Source organism: Magnolia sinica, chromosome 19 (assembly GCF_029962835.1).
Source record: "Magnolia sinica isolate HGM2019 chromosome 19, MsV1, whole genome shotgun sequence".
Taxonomy (NCBI): domain Eukaryota; kingdom Viridiplantae; phylum Streptophyta; class Magnoliopsida; order Magnoliales; family Magnoliaceae; genus Magnolia; species Magnolia sinica.
In genome coordinates, this window is record NC_080591.1 from 57,243,259 (window position 1) to 57,249,370 (window position 6,112).

Genomic DNA, 6,112 nt, shown 5'->3' on the forward strand with positions numbered 1-6,112 from the left:
ATGTTTATTTTCTATCCGACCTGTTGTTAAGGTGATACAGACAAGGATGAAGTACCAACACAATTATCAGCTTCATCCAAAGATGTTTTTAATAGTGGGTGTTCAATCACTACTGTTTCCTGTGGTGTGGTCCACTTCAGATTTGGATCTGCTTCTTTTTTGAATTTATGCACTGAAATGACCTGATAAAACGGATGCACGGTGTGGATATAAAATGAATACATCAAGGTGGGCCTCACAGTCACAGACCCACTGACTCCAAAGTGGTTCTCACTTTCCTTTTAATGAAAAGCGGGAGACTCTACAGCTGCTACTTTCTGCGGAAGCTGATGGTGTCCCGCCCGGCTGCCCCGGCCTCGATGGAATCGGTAAAGGCAGGGGATATGTGGGGCCCACCGTGATATATGAATTTTATCCAAGCCGATTCATCCATTTTTCCATATCCTTTTACAGTGTTGAACCCAAAAAATGAGGCAATCCAAGGCTCGGGTGGACCATACTGTGGGGATTGAACCCTCGCCATTAAAGCTTCTGGGGGCAACAGAGATTTTGGATCAAGCTTACATTTGTGTTTTCCCTTCATCCAGGTATATGTGACCTGATGAATAGGTTGGATAAAAAAATAAACATCACGGTAGGCCTTTTGAAAGTTTCAACGGTGGGCGTTGTTATGCGCTGCTTCCTTTGGTCTGGGCAAAAAACTGGCGGATCCAAAACTCAAGGGTGCGCACGACAAAGTAGTGGATGGGGAAATGCCTGCAGTCGAAATCTCTTGGCCTCCACCATGATGTTTATGTGCCATCTGTTCATATCTACCTTGGCATATTCATACGAAAGCCAATGAAACGGATCAAGTATAATTTGGAGGGTTTTCCACGGTGTATTTGAAGATTTTTGGTTATGTGGAGAGAATTTTGTAGTAATTCAACTAGTGTTTGTTAGGCAATGCCATGTCATCTGCTAAGCAATCAAGTGAATAATGATTATGCCGAAGTGGCTACAGGATAGATGCCAGGCTTAGACACCCTGATCCATATCTCAAGTGGTAGACTGAGAGAAGATACCTTGTTTCAACACCTGAGGTCATGGTAATGATTCCGTAGTGGGGGTGGCTAACAGTGGAGTGTGTATTAACAAACTAACCCAAAAAAAAGAAAGATGGCAAGTTTAGAAGCAAAGAAAATGCAAAAATAATTATAACAACCGTCGAAACATAAGAAGTATCTATATGACCAAGTTGAAGCTATAAATAACAAATAAAGTTAGTTATTAGTCATTTACATTCCTTAGTGTAATTATTTACCTTCGCCTGTTATTTACATTCCTCAGTGTAATCTATAACAGTAATTAAATAATTGTTAAACTTTGACCATAATTCGAGTCTACACTCATATGATGAGGTTTTGCAGCTATTCTTCGCGATTGAATATAAGAATTTCTTCTTTTTTTTTTTTGTATCGAAAAGTCATTTCATACAAAAGTTAAATGTGTAACCCACTTTTATAGGACGGACTCTACCCTCTAACTAACGTTGGATCATTATTTAAAACACTGTGCAAGTGGTTAAATAGGCAATCGATCTTATTTAATCTTGGTCACATATATCTTGGTGTTTAGGGTTATAGTTGTTCGGTTTGAAGTGAGCCGTACATTCAATTCTGGCATGCTCGCACTTATCATGTGATTGAATCTATAAATCGAAGGACCACAACACCATCCACATCGTTCATAAGGTCATTCTTACTGAGATAATATTAGCCTAATCCAAGACTTTTGTGGGCCACGAATGAATGATTCACGGAAGACATTCAATCCACATTGTTTCATGTCTAGTGGCACACTCAAATTTTATATATGCCTCATCCTTTGGCCCATGCCATTAGCAAAATGGATGGACAAGGTAGATTTCTCACAAATATTATGGTGGGTCCCACCTAGCTTCCTAGATGTTACTACAGAGGTTGTTGTTGCCAATGTGCGTACATATGGTGTGGTTCACTTGAACCTTGGATTGACCCGGTTTGAGTCCGGCTAAGTGCAGCCCATTAGGGTTCGCAAGGATAAGGTAATTTAAATAAAATAAAAAATAATGATAAAAAAAAAAAAAACTACATTTCATTTCTTAACTATGACGAGTGATAGAGAGCTTGGGTGGGCCCATTATAATGCTTATGAGGAAATCAATTCAGACAGCCAGTGGGTCACACCATGTTAAACATAAGGTTAAAAAATCAGCCTCTCATCCGTGATTCAAATGGACGACAGGAATGAAAATAGTGTACAAGACAACACTTACCCTCCAAATTATTTCCCATGGAATAGCCCACCTAAATCACATGTGGTCCTGATTGTTGGGGCCCAAACCTAAATTTTAGTGTGAATCTAATAGTTGAATTAGATTTTATATAATCATTATAGTGGGATTTGTGAAAAAGAAGGGTGGACGTCACTCTCCCAGCCATTTCCTCTATTTCCTTTTGTGTGGCCACATCTAATAGTAGGCCTGATGTTTTCGCCCAGTGCCTAGAATCGATTTCAAGGACACATCACAGTAGTCTGTCTAAAATCAAGGGTGGGTCACTCTCATAATTCAAATATTAAAAAAACTAAATTTTATGATGCCCACCCTGCTTTTTTAAGGGACCCACTGTGATGTATATGTGAAAATCCACTCCAACCATTAGTGTAATACCACTTTAGTCTCAGAGCCAAAAGATAAGGCTGACCTGTGATTCAGGTGGGCTATGCTAAAGGAAATAGTTGGGAAATAGATGTCCAACCTTGATTTTTATAGCCCCCGCTGTGATGATCTTCTGAAATTCACTCTAACGATGAGATGCCACACTAAACTTTAGTCATGGAGTAAAAGTCAGGCCCATATGTGATTAGGTGGGTGACACCAGGAAAAACAGTTTGAAGGATGAGCATTGGCTAGTAAACCGTTTCCAATTGTGTGTTCCATCTGAATCATGGATTGATTATGCGCAAACCTAAAATGGGGTAACAGGGCCAACTTGGCCCAGCAGAAAATTTTCGGGCTGGCTCTCTTGGCCCGTCATGGCCCAGGTTGGACTCGGGCCTATGCTGAACAATTCAGGCCAGGCTTGGACAGATCTTGGCCCGGCCCTAACCTAGCCAATTGACATTCCTAAATTCTACAAAGGCCCACGACGGGCCAAAGCACATGCTGGAGCCCAGCCTGTGAAGATTATGCACAGCCCAAGCGTAAACCTTGCTACTAACTTTTGTGCAAGATCTGGATTGTTCATTAAGTGTGGCCCATGTGTGATCTATGAAAAAATGCCCTTAAAAACCCTAAATGTGCCAGGTCAGATCATGCGTGATCTGGACTTTGCTTGGCGGGGCTCTTAAACAAAGCCCAAGCAAAGTCCTATTATTAAACTTGACCGACCTTCAAGCCCAACCTCGAAAAGAAGAATCCAAGTCCAAGCCCAGTCCAGCCCACGACATATGGAAATGGGTCCAGGCAGACCAGGTGGGCCAGGCACATGCACTATGTAGATCACAATCCCGATCGTAATCTAGGCCATTTCAGTGTGTTTTTTTCTTTATTATTCGTCACACAACTTATTTAAGTGATACAGTTGTTCCATGTGGAAGATTTTGGCGCACAGGTCGTCTACACTAGAGCCCATCATACCAATGGTTCGGATCACTTGATCAAGGGCTCCACTTGTACTAGAAAGTCCCAATCTAACCATACAGTTGACCTGACGAAGGTACAATTCATCTTATGCTAAATAGGTCACGCCCAAAGTACTACTACTGCCACACGGAAAATGTGTAATAGATCCTCGCTGTTTTCCAGGTGGGCCCCAATAGAAATCCAATATCCAGCCAGTCCACTAATCAGGTCGGCCTATTCAACTAGAAATGTACAGCCAAAAGGGACAACTAACTGTCCACGTTCAACAAACATGTGCAACCCAACTGATCATTGTTCAGGCCTGAATTGCAAGTTAGAATATTGAGTGGGTCGCCTGATGGACGGACAAGATCTTCCTGAAATGCACCCAATTATCACAACTTGTGCAGCTTTAAATAGAGCAACGGTTTTTATAGGATACGGGGCCCACCATCTGACTAATAAAAATTCAATGGACAAGACAATAGTCCGAACACAAAAAACAGATGTTCAACATATCAGAGTTCATGACCATCCAATCAATATGAATTTGTGGCCATGGACCAGATTTGGACGGTCTCATTTGAATTATCCTTGTGAAAATTGCACTCTGCCAGAGAATCAAATAACCCGAATTAACATTCAAAATGCTATCTTTTATTCCATTAAACAAGCTGCCACTTTAGTGACATTGAAGCATACAACTTTACTGCACCATGTCCTTCCCCACACGACCGCCCAGATCCATCCATTGTTGTTTTCAAAGTCTTAAATCATTCGGGATTTGTTTCATATATATTCTGATTGTGATTCTTCCAAACGCTATATATTTGGGTGTAATCGCGATTGTGAGGTAAATTCTAAGGCTTTTTAATTCGTTATAGGGTTTCAAGGGTGTAGCTTGGGTTGATTTAAGTTTGTTTAAATAGGTAACCTCTCTACTTTTGTAATTTTCTAGTTTTATTATGATATACGTTGCTTTGTGTTGTGATTTTTTTTTGAAAGAGTTTTTCCACTTTAAAATTCAAAGTGTTTGCATTGTTCTTTCTTGGTGTAATTGGATTACCCTACTTGATTCATCTCTGTGTGCTTTCACGGTCTCCCAACAAGTAGTATCAAAGCTATTGTTGGGGTGCAGGCTTGAATCTGAAAGTGAGTATCAATAGCTGCCAATTCTAAGTTTGATGTTGAGAAATACTCTGGGAAAAATAATTTTGAATTATGGAAGGCCAAGATAACTAACTTGTTAAATCAGCAAGTATTGGATGATGTCCTTGAGAAACAACCCAAATCTATACATAATGATGAATGGAAGAAATTAGATAAGAAAGCGAAATCCTCAATCTAATTGTGCTTAACAGATGAGGTTCTCTATAATGTTTTGAGGGAGAAAACTTCACTAAATTTGTGGACGAAGTTAGATAACATTTATGCTAAGAAGTCCCTTGAAAATCACCTACACTTGAAGTTGCAGCTATTTAACTTCAAGATGGCAGAGAGAGGAAATGTTAAAACCTACATTAGCAATTCTAATAAGATGATCTACAAATTGCTGGATGTGGAGGTAACGGTCGATGAAGAAGATCAGGCATGTATCTTGTTGAATTCTCTCCCTGCTTCGTATGAGTCTTTTAAAAACATATTGTGCACCAGTAAAACGACTCTTGGTGTTGATATTATTATCTCAACCCTACAGGAAAAGGTAATGAGAAAGAAGAATGGTAACATGGAGGCCTCTACCGATGCTTTTTTTACGAGAGCTAGAAATTCTAAGCGGGACACATGATCCTCTAGATCAAGATCCAAATCCAAGGACAAGAGCAAGGGAAAGTTAAAGTACTGGAATTGTGGGATGTTAGGACACATGAAGAAGGATTGTATAAATCCTAAAATAAAGAAAAAGAATACAGAGTCTTCTTCCAGGGAGGCCAATACTGCCATGTCTAATGAAGAGACAAGAAGAAGTGATGTGTTGTCAGTGTCTATGATTGGACACTTATGCGATAATCATAGAGGTGAGTGGATTCTTAACACATGAGCTTCATATCACATGACTCCTCATCGGAGTTGGTTCGCCAGTTACAGGGGGTGCGATGGTGGACAGGTATTTATGGGCAATGGCAATGTTTGTAACGTTGTGGCTATTAGTATTGTTCGTATCAAGATGTTTGATGAAATGGATCATACCTTGATTGAGGTGAGGCACATTCCTAGCATAAAGAATAATTTGATTTCTCTCGATACACTTGAAGCAATAGGGTGCAAGTTCACTGGTTTTAATGGGGTCCTTAAGGTTTCAAAAGAGGCGCTTGTAGTCATGAGAGCACAAAGGCATTGAAATCTTTACTGGCTGATCGGGAGTACTTTAACAGATGGAGCTGCAGCGGCTATAGCGGATTCCATGTCTGCACGTATGTGGCATGCACTCTGGACTACATGAGCGAACGGGGCATGAATGTAATTTCT